General features: G+C 36.0%; 1 long non-coding RNA gene across 1 annotated transcript; it reads left to right on the top strand.

Moving 5' to 3' along the window:
* The first annotated feature begins 1,025 nt into the window (after positions 1-1,025).
* On the top strand, positions 1,026-4,333 carry LOC129928181 (uncharacterized). Its single transcript, XR_008779772.1, has 3 exons — positions 1,026-1,185; positions 2,914-3,067; positions 4,211-4,333. It is a non-coding gene; the product is annotated as an uncharacterized LOC129928181 (long non-coding RNA).
* Positions 4,334-18,499: the final 14,166 nt, after the last annotated feature.

Here is an 18,499-nt window from a genome sequence, read left to right as displayed (position 1 = left end):
GAACATGATGGAGGACACCTAACAAAATGGGCATGATGACACCTTAAAAGATGGACATTATGCTACCTTAAACGATGGACAAGATGACACCTTACAAGATGGACATGATGACACCTTACAAGATGGACATGATGACACCTTACAAGATGGACATGATGACACCTTACAAGATGGACATGATGATACCTTAGAAGATGTACATGATGACCCCTTACGAGATGGACGTGATGAAGGATACATTACAAGATGAATATGGTGACACTTAACACGATGGACATGATGGAGGACACCTTACAAGATGGACATGATTACACCTTACAAGATGGACATGATGACACCTTACAAGATGTACATGATGACACCTTACGAGATGGACGTGATGAAGGATACATTACAAGATGAATATGGTGACACTTAACACGATGGACATGATGGAGGACACCTTACAAGATGGACATGATGACACCTTACAAGATGGACATGATGACACACTACAAGATGGACATGATGACACCTTACAAGATGACATAATGACACCTTACAAGATGGATATGACGACACCTTACAAGATGGACATGACGTTACCTTTCAGATTGGACATGACGACACCTTACAAGATGGACATGATGAGACTTTACAATATGGACATGATGACACCTTACAAGATGGACATTATGACACTTTACAATATGGACATGATGACACCTTACAAGATGGACATGATGACACCTAAGAAGATGGACATAATGCAGGACACCTTACAAGATGGACATGATGGATGGGCGTTAGATCTATTGACACTGTGATATATGTTAAAGTGAAATCCTACAAAATGTCAACGCGACCTACATCGGCGGCTAGGCTAACTAATCTAATTCTATCAATTTTTATATAATTGATGGCCTATTTTCTGATCACAGATTCGAAATGTTGTGAGGTATATTTCATAAGAATGCATTGTCAGCTGTTGTTTATCACAATCAAATCTTCAAAAAACTTATCTCTGTTAGTGCAGACCAGACAAAAAATGACTTGATTCAAAATGTCATCTCATACTTACATGGGAAAATATAAATAGAAGTCAGCTTGGAGTCTTCTGTAGTTAGTTTCGTATGAATAGAAAGATGAAGCTTGTATTTCTGCTACTTGCTGTTTTGACTTGTGTCACAGCACAAAATGAATTAAGTAAGTGATCCTTCTTTAAATACAGTTTTATTTCACTAGGGGAAGGTTTAAGCAGGATTCAGGAGCAGCTTGGACGTTGTCTAACATGTCAAACGAAATAGTTCATCGTAAGATTACTAAAAGTAATGGTATGCATACTACCTTACTCTTCTGTGGAATGTCTGTAGCAATATTTTCAGCCTCTTCCTGACAACTGTCGTGGGTCTCAAGGGTCGCAAATAACCTGGAGGCCAATAAACAGGAACGTACTCGTATCAAGTAGTCATTAGATGCATCCTAAATAATTCTTGTTAATACTACAAACATCGCAATGCGAGGGAATAGAATCAACTTACTTAGACAATTAATTTATTCATCCCAGTGGCGCTATAGCCCGTGGAGGACTCGGGGCTGCTGCAGAGTTTTTTGTCTCCATACCCGAACAATTTTTGTAAATCCGCCTCTACATTGTCAATACATCATACTTTTGCTTTTCTGTTATACTATTTTTGCACCTCTGTTTCTTTGACATTCTCTCAAGGTGGCCAGCTTAGCGAAGTCCAGATCGTAAGAAAAACAATTTTTAAAAATTATTATAAGTTTTAAATAAATCCGAATGTGAGTTATTTGATTGAATCAAGACCGTTTTTTTGGGGGGGTGGGGGGGGGGGTGAGGCAAGCAAGAGGACATTGACAGTTCTTTCTGATCCCTCATTTTTTGGTACTTGAAAAAATTTTATCAATTCTATAGGAACAACCCGCTTTATTTTCTCTGTCAGCCTGTTTGCCAATTTTGATTTTGAAACCGAAAAGTGCATTGTATAATCAGACTTTAGTATCGCTTTTATCTTGGAGAAAACAAGTGCATTGTATAATCAGACTTTAGTATCGCCTTTATCTTGGAGAAAACAAGTGCATTGTATAATCAGACTTTAGTATCGCCTTTATCTTGGAGAAAACAAGTGCATTGTATAATCAGACTTTAGTATCGCCTTTATCTTGGAGAAAACAAGTGCATTGTATAATCAGACTTTAGTATCGCCTTTATCTTGGAGAAAACAAGTGCATTGTATAATCAGACTTTAGTATCGCCTTTATCTTGGAGAAAACAAGGGCATTGTATAATCAGACTTTAGTTTCGCCTTTATCTTGGAGAAAACATGTGCATTTTTTACTTATACATTGTATTATGATGATTGTATGCAGATATGCACTTACACAGAAACTATTTTTTTTTCAAATATTTTTCACGTTTTTTTCTAAGAAACCATATAGCACTGTTGGCATCTGCAGAGTATATATGTAATGTAAAGATAAATCCGATTAGACTATTTTTGTTTTTTTTTTACATAGGCTTAAGCTAAAAATTACTACCTATGGTCTTTGAACAAGTGCTCTTTTTTCTTCTCTATTTCATGTGTAGCTTTTTGATGATCGTATTGAAACTCAAACACCATTTTTTAAAAAAATGTTTTGTAAGTGTGCGTTTAATGCAACATTTTTTAAATAATAATCTGGCTGCCTGGTCGTGTAGTAAGCGCTCTGAACTGTCATCCCAGTGGTCTTGGTTTTGATCCATTCCCGCCTTCATCTCGCGTCATCCTGCGGGAGTTTTGGGCGGATGTAAAAATTCTTCATTCTGAAAGAACATCTAAAACCATGTATATAATCATTTTCATTTTGTTTGTTGTTGTTTTGTTTTGTGCTGTCTATGAAATGCTCTATCTAAATAGAACTCATCTCTTCAAGCTAATTTAATCAACAATGAGGTCTGGTCTCTGGTTGAACAAAACCCACACTTGCTAATCTCTGAGTGTACACAGCAATGTGATGCCCTCTTCGACATGGTGAACCCAGAGGATGAAGTTAGAACAGATCAAATCTGTTACAATGCATGCAATTGGTGAGTCATTTAATCAAATATGTCACCGACCATGCAATTAATAAGTTATGTAATCAAATGTTATCGAGCATTTATTTGGCTATTTAATCAAATCTTTCACGGAAGATTCAAGCGGTAAGTTATTTAACGGAAACTAATATTGTAGAAAATACTTTGAACTTAGAAATAAGTTTCTGTGATTGTAGAAAGGATTTCATTAAACTAAAGTAATTCTTATCGTATCTTAAAAGATGTTCTTTCAAAGTGGAAGCTAGTTACAGCATACGCCTATCAATCTAGAATAGAATCTAGAATTAATAGCTCATTGTCCACGCTTGGAAAAATCTAGTTGACCGTTATAATGTGTCTAACATTTTAATTTGGCTAAATAAACTAGAAAATCTTTATCATGAAAAGACATGACAACTACTTGTTTAAGAGTTTCATCAATTATTGTTCCGGAACATTCTGTGCACCGTCTTCAAAGTCTGGGTATAAAGGATAATCATAACACTGTTAAAGAGTCACGTGGAAGGTGACCCGATATTTGGAGGTGCGGGACACATTTCAATCGTGGGACATATTAGCCAATATTTTGTTCTTCTTTATTTATTTATTTATTAGCCGGATAAGTCCCTCGAAGGCATTGAACTTTGATCTATGTCAAACTTGGAGAATGTTCCCTTCACATTGGCGGGTATAAAACTTAGATCTATGTCAAACTTAGATAATGTTCCCTTCACATTGGAGGGTATTGAACTTAGATCTATGTCAAACTTGGAGAATGTTCCCTTCACATTTATTTTTTATTTTGCCACGAAAATAAAAGTAGAGTATGAAAACGCGTTTACCCGATTTGATAAAAAAAAAAACGTTATTTAATAGAGATGCAATTTTAGGCGCCTTCGGTTGTGGGAGGAACATTAAACATACACTACGGTCTCCGCCATAATCTAAGGAACTTTTAAGCCAAGTTTTATCAAGATTTGTCTAAGGGTTTGATTTTTATGAGGGACCTACACACATGCATATATACATATTCCTTACATGTTTAATTTATTAATTAACAACATAAACAAGGAATTGATTCAATCTTATTTATATTATTTTCTAGTCCAATTTTTGTAATGACATTTGTATTAAAGTCAATATTTTTTGTTCTAGTAAGCTGACTGAAGGATGTGAGCAAGGAACTAATGACTGAACTAATTCCTCATGCTGTAATGCATTATACCAATCTGTACAAACTTTGTATTTAGTAATAATAAAAATATCTTTGAAAAATAATTCAACAGTTCAGTTGTTAATGTCTGTGTACGTAGTACACCTAACTTTGACTACACTTATGTGTACTAATTGTTACTTCCTCCAGTAGTTACTGTGCCAGTGAGTTCAAATGCCGCGGCTAGCATACAGAGGTTACTGCCAATACGGGGGAGTGTCCTCTCCCAGAATGCTTTGAGACGGCCGCCTTAGGTGATGATTGTTTGCCTCTTCAATGAATGTCAAGAATGGTCGTTGTCCAGAAGTAGGAAGTGTCTTTGTATAGAATTCCAACAATATTTCATTTCCCCCAGTCAAACGATAAGAATACAATGACAAGAGTCAAGCTGCTTTTGTGGATGTTTGTTGGCGAACAAGACTCCGTGATAGAGTAGACATGCTTTATACAGATATATACACTTGTATACAGATATATACAATTTTGTAGGAGCGGTGGCTGAGCGGAAAAGCGCTTGTCTTCCGAAATGGGATCCGGGTTCGAATCCTGGTGAAAACTGTATTTTTTTTATTTCGGGATTTCGGGGCGCCTCTGAGTCCATCCAGCTCTAATGAATACCTGACACTAGTTGGAGAAAAGTAAAGGCTGTTGGTCGTTATGCTGGCCACATGACATCCTGGCTAAACGTGAGCCACAGAAACAGACGACCTTTACAAAATATGCCCTATATATCACAAGGTCGTACTTTACATACACAGATATAGAGAGCAAAGTTCATTGAACAATCAGTTGACAAGTTTAAATACAAAGATTAAAAGCATAAGTCGTATTAATGAGCCTGGTAGTAATACTCTTCAGTTCTCTATGACTCAGACTCTAGATTCTCGTGCTCAGACTTAGTTTGACTCAAAAATATTTATACATGTGGCTTGCATTAAGAAACGTGATGGTTACACGTGGAAAGGATTGACCTATAGTCTTGATCAATGGTCAAAGTGAAGTCCAGCCCCAAATAGAGATTTAACCTCTAGACATAGTTGAGATTTTCATTATGGCTAGTTTAGTGGGGGGGGGGGTATCTGGTGTACAGAAGAAAAAAAGTGTTGACAGGATATATGTTTTTAAGTTATTTGATACTTTGTGAGAACTTTGTAGCACTGCTGAATTAGATTTTCTAAGCGTTACTGTTTGTGTATAAAAATAAGGCCAATAATATTCGTCCCGCCAGGTGGTTTCATCCGGCCCCCGAAATGTAAGCACAAAGTGGAGAAAACCCCTCCTTCCAAAAAAAAAAAAATAAGTAAAAATGTATCTTTACCTACTTTAGGGCTCTCATATTTTCTCTGATGGATTGGTACCGTGACCTTTAACGTTTGTGAACAGAGACTGTGACTGTAGAATCTACCAGGACCAGTGGGCGTATCTTTACTTGTTTGTGGAACATTATTAGCCAACACCTTTGTTTTATAAAGAAAGTGTGGCTGTTTAAAAAAAAACCCATATATATCGGCATTATAAAATAATTATGGCGGCATCCTCGGTTTGAACCAGGAATAAAAGATTGATTAACTACAACTATAGATTGGAGGATCACCAAAAAGAGACAAGAAAATGAATTGTTTTTAAAGGTATCTACACTCTTGCTAACATTTTAACTGGAGAAATGAAGCAATTTTCTGACTCATAAAAAATATAATTGTGAAATATAATAAATTATAGCTTTTATATAGCGCTAGTTTCCTGTTTATAGCATGCTCAGAGCGCTTTGGTCCAATCGCATTTGTGGACCAGTGAGAGGAGGGGGTATCTGGGAGAAGGTTTTCCGTGCTGCCTTTAGGCGCTCATTAAACATAACTCTGCTCGAGTCGAGTGTCGAACCTCGAGCCCCCTTCGTAGGTAGCAAAGCCAAGTTCAATTGAGCGTACTTAGCCTCTCGACCACGCTTCCCAAATGTCACAGGAATGTAGTACTAAATTCAGGGGGTTCTGGTAAAATAGTTTCAGAGCAATTTCTTTTTTGGTAACTTTTCGGTCATGTGGCTCGCAGACGAGCGTTGGAAATAAAAATGGCCATGTGTGACACAAATTACACAAATCTGCACTAGACTAACGGTCGACCGTTACGAATGACGAGTGGCGGCGTGGCTTTAAGAAAGATGTGTTGTGAACAGTACTGGTATCAGTCATGTCAGACATAGCCATGTGTTTCTACAGAATGGTCATGTCAGACATAGCCATGTGTTTCTACAGAATGGTCATGTCAGACATAGCCATGTGTTTCTACAGAATGGTCATGTCAGACATAGCCATGTGTTTCTACAGAATGGTCATGTCAGACATAGCCATGTGTTTCTACAGAATGGTCATGTCAGACATAGCCATGTGTTTCTACAGAATGGTCATGTCAGACATAGCCATGTGTTTCTACAGAATGGTCATGTCAGACATAGCCATGTGTTTCTACAGAATGGTCATGTCAGACATAGCCATGTGTTTCTACAGAATGGTCATGTTGGACATAGCCATGTGTTTCTACAGAATGGTCATGTCAGACATAGCCATGTGTTTCTACAGAATGGTCATGTTGGACATAGCCATGTGTTTCTACAGAATGGTCATGTTGGACATAGCCATGTGTTTCTACAGAATGGTCATGTTGGACATAGCCATGTGTTTCTACAGAATGGTCATGTTGGACATAGCCATGTGTTTCTACAGAATGGTCATGTTGGACATAGCCATGTGTTTCTACAGAATGGTCATGTTGGACATAGCCATGTGTTTCTACAGAATGGTCATGTTGGACATAGCCATGTGTTTCTACAGAATGGTCATGTCAGACATAGCCATGTGTTTCTACAGAATGGTCATGTTGGACATAGCCATGTGTTTCTACAGAATGGTCATGTTGGACATAGCCATGTGTTTCTACAGAATGGTCATGTTGGGTTCAAGAAGGCCATCGGGGAGCCTATATATAGAGAGAATGAGTAGAGTTACTTCCCTTCGCTTTACAGCTTCACAAGTACAAGAGGAAGTCACGATTCCGTGATTCAAGTGTGAAGTTAGTCTGGAACAGAGAATCAAGTGTGAAGTCAGTCTGGAACAGAGAATCAAGTGTAAAGTCAGTCTGGAACACTGAATTAAGTGTGACTTCGGTCTGGTACAGAGAATCAAGTGTGAAGTCGGTCTGGAACAGTGAATCAAGTTTGAAGTCAGTCTGGAACAGAGAATCAAGTGTGAAGTCGGTCTGGAACAGAGAATCAAGTGTGAAGTCGGTCTGGAACAGAGAATCAAGTGTGAAGTCAGTCGGAACAGTGAATCAAGTGTGAATTAAGTCTGGAACAGAGAATCAAGTGTGAATTCAGTCTGGAACAGAGAATCAAGTGTGAATTCAGTCTGGAACAGAGAATCAAGTGTGAATTTAGTCTGGAACAGAGAATCAAGTGTGAAGTCGGTCTGGAACAGTGAATCAAGTGTGAAGTCGGTCTGGAACTGTCATCCCAGTGGTCCTGGTTTTGATCCATTCCCACCTCCATCTCGCGTCATCCTGCGGGAGTTTTGGGCGGATGTAAAAATTCTTCATTCTGAAAGAACATCTAAAACCATGTATATAATCATTTTCATTCAAGTGTGAAGTCAGTCGGAACAGTGAATCAAGTGTGAATTCAGTCTGGAACAGTGAATCAAGTGTGAATTCAGTCTGGAACAGTGAATCAAGTGTGAATTCAGTCTGGAACAGAGAATCAAGTGTGAATTCAGTCTGGAACAGTGAATCAAGTGTGAATTCAGTCTGGAACAGAGAATCAAGTGTGAATTCAGTCTGGAACAGTGAATCAAGTGCATGTCTGGGACGTGGATGAGAGGCCAGTAGAGTTTGATACAGAGTTACAAAAGTTGATACGGCTGTACGGTTGTCTACATTGAAGCATTCGTGCAGTTGCCAATGTACAGTATAGGTTGTGATTTATTGGACATTAAAGTGTCACGTTATTTTGGAGCCCTGAGTTGTCCAGTTCTTTAAGTTGGTGGTGTTGTGTGTTGTAATTGGCTGATAGCATAGATAGAAAAGTCGTTACATTCTATATGCCATTTTTCGTTGACATTTACATAGCGTGACCAAATGTATAATAAATCACATACCACTGACATAACTTTGACATAACATCGACACTATTTTGGCATAACATTGGCATAACAATGACATTACAACGGCATGACGTAAACATAAATTTGAAATAACTTTGGAGTAACTTTAACATAACAATGACACGAAAATGGCCAAACTTTTACATATCTTGCCTTAATATAAGTATACATTTAACATAACAGTGACGTTGCATTGACGCACCATTAACTTATCACGTACATTTAATTAACACTGTTTTAATATATATGCAAGGCTTGATAAATTCTACTACGGTACTGTGACGCCTATGCTGTCATCACTCGGGGACATACTCGCAGTGTCGCTGGTAGTAGTCGGACGTGATGGACAAGGCGCTGAAGAGGTCGCTGGGGTCTGCAAGGAACCAAGTGATGTCCTGCAGGTTGCATCTGATGAGTGTATAATCCAATTCGAAGGAAAGACACGTAAAGTTGGTCATTGAGGTGCAGGCCGTGGCGCAGGCTACAGGGGTCTGGTACTGAGATGCTGTCAGCGTCATCACGTTGTAGCCTAGGATGTAGGAGTGGACGTAGCCGGTGAACATTGAACCGTAACGGACACAGACTGTAGGAAGAAGAGACAAACAGGAACATGGTTACAGACGGGCACATCACAAACTTAATGGGCAAGTGTCTCTTTCTATCTCTAGAAGGCAACTATAACTTTATTTATAGAAGGTAATCATATCTCTATTTATAGAAGGTAACCATATTTATAGAAGGTAATCATATCTCTATTTATAGAAGGCAACCATATCTCTATCCATAGAAGTCAGCCATATCTCTATTTATAGAAGTCAGCCATATCTCTATTTATAGAAGTCAGCCATATCTCTATCTATAGAAGTCAGCCATGTCCCTATCTATAGAAGTCAGCCATATCTCTATTTATAGAAGTCAGCCATATCTCTATCTATAGAAGTCAGCCATATCTCTATCTATAGAAGTCAGCCATATCTCTATCTATAGAAGTCAGCCATATCTCTATCTATAGAAGTCAGCCATATCTCTATTTATAAAAGACGAACATATCTCTATTTATAGAAGTCAGCCATATCTCTATCTATAGAAGTCAGCCATATCTCTATTTATAGAAGTCAGCCATATCTCTATTTATATAAGACAACCATATCTCTATCTATATAAGGCAACCATATCTCTATCTATATAAGGCAACCATATCTCTATCTATAGAAGTCAGCCATATTTCTATTTATATAAGACAACCATATCTCTATTTATATAAGACAACCATGTCTCTATCTATATAAGGCAACCATATCTCTATCTATATAAGGCAACCATATCTCTATCTATAGAAGTCAGCCATATTTCTATTTATATAAGACAACCATATCTCTATTTATATAAGACAACCATATCTCTATCTATATAAGGCAACCATATCTCTATCTATATAAGGCAACCATATCTCTATCTATAGAAGTCAGCCATATTTCTATTTATATAAGACAACCATATCTCTATCTATATAAGGCAACCATATCTCTATCTATATAAGGCAACCATATCTCTATCTATATAAGTCAGCCATATCTCTATCTATAGAAGTCAGCCATATCTCTATTTATATAAGACAACCATATCTCTATCTATATAAGGCAACCATATCTCTATTTATATAAGACAACCATATCTCTATCTATAGAAGTCAGCCATATTTCTATTTATATAAGACAACCATATCTCTATTTATATAAGACAACCATATCTCTATCTATATAAGGCAACCATATCTCTATTTATATAAGACAACCATATCTCTATCTATAGAAGTCAGCCATAGCTCTATTTATATAAGACAACCATATCTCTATCTATAGAAGTCAGCCATATCTCTATTTATAGAAGTCAGCCATATCTCTATCTATAGAAGGCAACCATATCTCTATTTATATAAGACAACCATATCTCTATCTATAGAAGTCAGCCATATTTCTATTTATATAAGACAACCAAATCTCTATCTATAGAAGGCAACCATATCTCTATCTATAGAAGGCAACCATATCTCTATCTATAGAAGGCAACCATATCTCTATCTATAGAAGGCAACCATATCTCTATCTATAGAAGGCAACCATATCTCTATCTATAGAAGGCAACCATATCTCTATTTATATAAGACAACCATATCTCTATCTATAGAAGTCAACCATATCTCTATCTATAGAAGGCAACCATATCTCTATCTATAGAAGGCAACCATATCTCTATCTATAGAAGGCAACCATATCTCTATCTATAGAAGGCAACCATATCTCTATCTATAGAAGGCAACCATATCTCTATTTATATAAGACAACCATATCTCTATCTATAGAAGGCAACCATATCTCTATCTATAGAAGGCAACCATATCTCTATCTATAGAAGACAACCATATCTCTATCTATAGAAGGCAACCATATCTCTATCTATAGAAGGCAACCATATCTCTATCTATAGAAGTCAACCATATCTCTATCTATAGAAGGCAACCATATCTCTATCTATAGAAGTCAACCATATATCTATCTATAGAAGGCAACCATATCTCTATTTATATAAGACAACCATATCTCTATTTATATAAGACAACCATATCTCTATCTATAGAAGTCAACCATATCTCTATCTATAGAAGTCAGCCATATCTCTATTTATAGAAGTCAGCCATATCTCTATTTATATAAGACAACCATATCTCTATTTATATAAGACAACCATATCTCTATCTATAGAAGTCAGCCATATCTCTATTTATATAAGACAACCATATCTCTATCTATATAAGGCAACCATATCTCTATTTATATAAGACAACCATATCTCTATCTATAGAAGTCAGCCATATTTCTATTTATATAAGACAACCATATCTCTATTTATATAAGACAACCATATCTCTATTTATATAAGACAACCATATCTCTATCTATAGAAGGCAACCATATCTCTATCTATAGAAGGCAGCCATATCTCTATCTATAGAAGGCAACCATATCTCTATTTATATAAGACAACCATATCTCTATCTATAGAAGGCAGCCATATCTCTATCTATAGAAGTCAACCATATCTCTATCTATAGAAGGCAACCATATCTCTATCTATAGAAGGCAACCATATCTCTATCTGTAGAAGGCAACCATATCTCTATCTATAGAAGGCAGCCATATCTCTATCTATAGAAGGCAACCATATCTCTATCTATAGAAGGCAACCATATCTCTATCTATAGAAGGCAACCATATCTCTATCTATAGAAGGCAACCATATCTCTATTTATATAAGACAACCATATCTCTATCTATAGAAGGCAACCATATCTCTATCTATAAAAGGCAACCATATCTCTATCTATAGAAGGCAACCATATCTCTATCTATAGAAGGCAACCATATCTCTATTTATATAAGACAACCATATCTCTATCTATAGAAGGCAGCCATATCTCTATCTATAGAAGTCAACCATATCTCTATCTATAGAAGGCAACCATATCTCTATCTATAGAAGGCAACCATATCTCTATCTATAGAAGTCAACCATATCTCTATCTATAGAAGGCAACCATATCTCTATCTATAGAAGTCAACCATATATCTATCTATAGAAGGCAACCATATCTCTATTTATATAAGACAACCATATCTCTATTTATATAAGACAACCATATCTCTATCTATAGAAGTCAACCATATCTCTATCTATAGAAGTCAACCATATCTCTATCTATAGAAGGCAACCATATCTCTATTTATATAAGACAACCATATCTCTATCTATAGAAGGCAACCATATCTCTATCTATAGAAGGCAACCATATCTCTATCTATAGAAGTCAGCCATATCTCTATTTATAGAAGTCAACCATATCTCTATCTATAGAAGTCAGCCATATCTCTATTTATAGAAGTCAGCCATATCTCTATTTATAGAAGTCAGCCATATCTCTATTTATATAAGACAACCATATCTCTATTTATATAAGACAACCATATCTCTATCTATAGAAGTCAGCCATATCTCTATTTATATAAGACAACCATATCTCTATCTATATAAGGCAACCATATCTCTATTTATATAAGACAACCATATCTCTATCTATAGAAGTCAGCCATATTTCTATTTATATAAGACAACCATATCTCTATTTATATAAGACAACCATATCTCTATTTATATAAGACAACCATATCTCTATCTATAGAAGGCAACCATATCTCTATCTATAGAAGGCAGCCATATCTCTATCTATAGAAGGCAACCATATCTCTATTTATATAAGACAACCATATCTCTATCTATAGAAGGCAGCCATATCTCTATCTATAGAAATCAGCCATATCTCTATCTATAGAAGGCAACCATATCTCTATCTATAGAAGTCAACCATATCTCTATCTATAGAAGGCAACCATATCTCTATTTATATAAGACAACCATATCTCTATCTATAGAAGGCAACCATATCTCTATCTATAGAAGGCAACCATATCTCTATCTATAGAAGGCAACCATATCTCTATCTATAGAAGGCAACCATATCTCTTTCTATAGAAGGCAACCATATCTCTATCTATAGAAGGCAACCATATCTCTATCTATAGAAGGCAACCATATCTCTATTTATATAAGACAACCATATCTCTATCTATAGAAGGTAACCATATCTCTATCTATAGAAGGCAACCATATCTCTATCTATAGAAGGCAACCATATCTCTATTTATATAAGACAACCATATCTCTATCTATAGAAGTCAACCATATCTCTATCTATAGAAGGCAACCATATCTCTATCTATAGAAGGCAACCATATCTCTATCTATAGAAGGCAACCATATCTCTATCTATAGAAGGCAACCATATCTCTATCTATAGAAGGCAACCATATCTCTATCTATAGAAGGCAACCATATCTCTATCTATAGAAGGCAACCATATCTCTATTTATATAAGACAACCATATCTCTATCTATAGAAGTCAACCATATCTCTATCTATAGAAGGCAACCATATCTCTATCTATAGAAGGCAACCATATCTCTATCTATAGAAGGCAACCATATCTCTATCTATAGAAGGCAACCATATCTCTATTTATATAAGACAATCATATCTCTATTTTGAATAAACTACATAAATATTTAACAAATGAATGATAAATTGGTCATAAAATGGGAATTATTTAAATAAGAGATTTCAAGAGTTTCAAAGCGGACTACAACAAACAAAACTATTAAGTTTATATTGTAGACTACACAATCAAACGACTGGCATCATACAGTGGACACTAGCCATACATTTAGAGTATCTACAAAGATAGAGGATAGTAGTTCTCAAAGTGTGCGGCAGGCCCACCTATGGGGGTTGACATTCTGACAAGTTGGGGTGATCTCAAGGCCGGAAAAATGTATTTTTCTTTTAGTTTTAAATCCGTGTTTAAAAATTAAGAAAGCCAAATGACAAAAAGCCAATGTTTTAAAAAAAATGCAAAAAAAAAATAAATAAGAAAAATGTTTCTTCTTAAAAGTAGGACAACACAATATCGTCTCAACTTTTGGAAGAGGACGTTTCCCCTGACTGTTGTAAATCATTCTATGGAAGACTTTAATGTGACAAAAAAGGGCAGCAACTAAAGGTCTTACTTCAAAGATAATCTTACGACGAGAACAATCATTACAGATGCGTGTGCTGTATCTTGAAAGTCCCTCGCATTGGTCTTTATTAGACTAAATTGGACATGAGTATTGGCCCGAACAACAGCTTCATCATTCAACGTTTTGTACATGCGCTCTTCTTACTATGAAACAAAAAGTGCGCTGTGGACGCAGGGAGAATGAATTTCTAAAGCTTAGAAGGCAGGAAAGCGATTGGCGCCGGCTGCGGAAGATTTAACCTCTCTCTCAGGCCCTCTGCTGTCTCAGCTCCAATATTCTATCCAAACAAGGATTTTTTTTTCTAGTAAGACAAAATATTTCAAATTTCACTACGAAAATTTTTTTTTTGAAAATTATATTTTAACAGACTAGCTTTACCTTCATCTATCTCTTAGTCGGACTTTTGGGAAACCACACCATTTTTGTCTCCCTTCTTTCTCCATTCCTGTCTGTCTTTTGCCTTGGATAGAATCTCGTTCTTTGACATTGTTTCTAAAGACTAGCTTTAATACGAATACGTACATTTGAAAAGATAGGAAAATATAATTGCATTTCTAAGTTGTTGTTTTTTTCTTTTTCATTACATTCGTAAAACCCTTCTGACTCCACTGTAGGAGCTTATAACCCTCCCCCCCCCCTCCCCAGATTCCTGTTGACTATAGAGGGCGCGAAAGAACTTTGTTTCGTTTAGAATATAAGTTTAAGAAACACTGATGTAGGACTTCATTTCTTTGTTGTTTGTTCTATATATATATATATATTTCTTAACGTACAGATTTTTTACAATAAAATATATTTTTAACAAACAAACAGACAGCCCTAGTGATCATTATTGGTCATAAATTATTTTACATGCATTTTTTTTACTAATTTACAATCCGTAAATTTTTACGAAATAAATGCTACTCTTTCTTCACCAGTTACGATGCACTTCTTTACTTTTGGTACCACGCATTTTCATTTTAAAAGAGCTAAACGCAATAGTGGATGCTTTTCTGCTGTAAAATCTTTAACATTAAAATTTAATTTATTAAAAGTAACAACTGAGTTTACAAAAGATTTGCTTTTAACCCTACGAGCAATATGTCACGTAACATTATAAACACAGTTGTGTCCTGTCATATCTGATGTTGTCTGAAAGAGTTCTGTTTCATTCTACTATTTTGGCGAGGTTTCTTCTTTGTGTCTCTAATGTGATTCCTGCGACTTTCCTGGGAGCTCTCCAGCTCTGTCATGGACCATCTGCTGCTAGCTGCGTAACTCTATACCAGTGATGGCACAACAAATCTTGCCTGAATATCCTTATTACTCTTCAGGGGGAGACCTCCTTGACGCCGTCTTCACATAGGCTAGCCAAAAAAAAATTGGAATTGGCATGTAGTCATAGGTTTCGGACTCGGCACAGCTGTCGATTGTTAAGTAGTGCTTCCTGTTCTCACCCCCTTCCTACAGAACTCTCGAGATAAATGAGTTTCTAGAATGCCATGACATGACTTGAGAAGAGATAAATGAGTTTCTAGAATGCCATGACATGACTTGAGAATAGATAAATGAGTTTCTAGAATGTCATGACATGACTTGAGAATAGATAAATGAGTTTCTAGAATGCCATGACATGACTTGAGAAGAGATAAATGAGTTTCTAGAATGCCATGACATGACTTGAGAATAGATAAATGAGTTTCCAGAATGCCATGATATGACTTGAGAAGAGATAAATGAGTTTCTAGAATGCCATGACATGACTTGAGAAGAGATAAATGAGTTTCTAGAATGCAATGACATGACTTGACAAGAGATAAATGAGTTTCTAGAATGCCATGACATGACTTGAGAAGAGATAAATGAGTTTCTAGAATGCCATGACATGACTTGACAAGAGATAAATGAGTTTCTAGAATGCCATGACATGACTTGAGAAGAGATAAATGAGTTTCTAGAATGCCATGACATGACTTGAGAAGAGATAAATGAGTTTCTAGAATGCCATGACATGACTTGAGAAGAGATAAATGAGTTTATAGAATGACATGACTTGAGAAGAGATAAATGAGTTTCTAGAATGCCATGACATGACTTGAGAAGAGATAAATGAGTTTCTAGAATGCCATGACATGACTTGAGAATAGATAAATGAGTTTCCAGAATGCCATGACATGACTTGAGAAGAGATAAATGAGTTTCTAGAATGCCATGACATGACTTGAGAAGAGATAAATGAGTTTCTAGAATGCAATGACATGACTTGACAAGAGATAAATGAGTTTCTAGAATGCCATGACATGACTTGAGAAGAGATAAATGAGTTTCTAGAATGCCATGACATGACTTGAGAAGAGATAAATGAGTTTCTAGAATGCCATGACATGACTTGAGAAGAGATAAATGAGTTTATAGAATGCCATGACATGACTTGAGAAGAGATAAATGAGTTTATAGAATGCCATGACATGACTTGAGAAGAGAGAAATGAGTTTCTAGAATGCAATGACATGACTTGACAAGAGATAAATGAGTTTCTAGAATGCCATGACATGACTTGAGAAGAGATAAATGAGTTTCTAGAATGTCATGACATGACTTGAGAAGAGATAAATGAGTTTCTAGAATGCCATGACATGACTTGAGAAGAGATAAATGAGTTTCTAGAATGCCATGACATGACTTGAGAAGAGATAAATGAGTTTCTAGAATGCCATGACATGACTTGAGAAGAGATAAATGAGTTTCTAGAATGCCATGACATGACTTGAGAAGAGATAAATGAGTTTCTAGAATGCCATGACATGACTTGAGAAGAGATAAATGAGTTTATAGAATGCCATGACATGACTTGAGAAGAGAGAAATGAGTTTCTAGAATGCCATGACATGACTTGAGAAGAGATAAATGAGTTTATAGAATGACATGACTTGAGAAGAGATAAATGAGTTTCTAGAATGCCATGACATGACTTGAGAAGAGATAAATGAGTTTCTAGAATGCCATGACATGACTTGAGAATAGATAAATGAGTTTCCAGAATGCCATGACATGACTTGAGAAGAGATAAATGAGTTTCTAGAATGCCATGACATGACTTGAGAAGAGATAAATGAGTTTCTAGAATGCAATGACATGACTTGACAAGAGATAAATGAGTTTCTAGAATGCCATGACATGACTTGAGAAGAGATAAATGAGTTTCTAGAATGCCATGACATGACTTGAGAAGAGATAAATGAGTTTCTAGAATGCCATGACATGACTTGAGAAGAGATAAATGAGTTTATAGAATGCCATGACATGACTTGAGAAGAGATAAATGAGTTTATAGAATGCCATGACATGACTTGAGAAGAGAGAAATGAGTTTCTAGAATGCAATGACATGACTTGACAAGAGATAAATGAGTTTCTAGAATGCCATGACATGACTTGAGAAGAGATAAATGAGTTTCTAGAATGCCATGACATGACTTGAGAAGAGATAAATGAGTTTCTAGAATGCCATGACATGACTTGAGAAGAGATAAATGAGTTTCTAGAATGCCATGACATGACTTGAGAAGAGATAAATAAGTTTCTAGAATGCCATGACATGACTTGAGAAGAGATAAATGAGTTTCTAGAATGCCATGACATGACTTGAGAAGAGATAAATGAGTTTCTAGAATGCCATGACATGACTTGAGAAGAGATAAATGAGTTTATAGAATGCCATGACATGACTTGAGAAGAGAGAAATGAGTTTCTAGAATGCAATGACATGACTTGAGAAGAGAGAAATGAGTTTCTAGAATGCCATGACATGACTTGAGAAGAGATAAATGAGTTTCTAGAATGCCATGACATGACTTGAGAAGAGAGAAATGAGTTTATAGAATGCCATGACATGACTTGAGAAGAGATAAATGAGTTTCTAGAATGCCATGACATGACTTGAGAAGAGATAAATGAGTTTCTAGAATGCCATGACATGACTTGAGAAGAGATAAATGAGTTTCTAGAATGCCATGACATGACTTGAGAAGAGATAAATGAGTTTATAGAATGCCATGACATGACTTGAGAAGAGAGAAATGAGTTTCTAGAATGCAATGACATGACTTGAGAAGAGAGAAATGAGTTTCTAGAATGCCATGACATGACTTGAGAAGAGATAAATGAGTTTCTAGAATGCCATGACATGACTTGAGAAGAGAGAAATGAGTTTATAGAATGCCATGACATGACTTGAGAAGAGATAAATGAGTTTATAGAATGCCATGACATGACTTGAGAAGAGAGAAATGAGTTTATAGAATGCCATGACATGACTTGAGAAGAGAGAAATGAGTTTCTAGAATGCCATGACATGACTTGAGAAGAGATAAATGAGTTTCTAGAATGCAATGACATGACTTGACAAGAG

Source organism: Biomphalaria glabrata, chromosome 9 (assembly GCF_947242115.1).
Source record: "Biomphalaria glabrata chromosome 9, xgBioGlab47.1, whole genome shotgun sequence".
Lineage (NCBI taxonomy): Eukaryota > Metazoa > Mollusca > Gastropoda > Planorbidae > Biomphalaria > Biomphalaria glabrata.
This window is presented reverse-complemented; position numbering and strand designations above follow the sequence as displayed.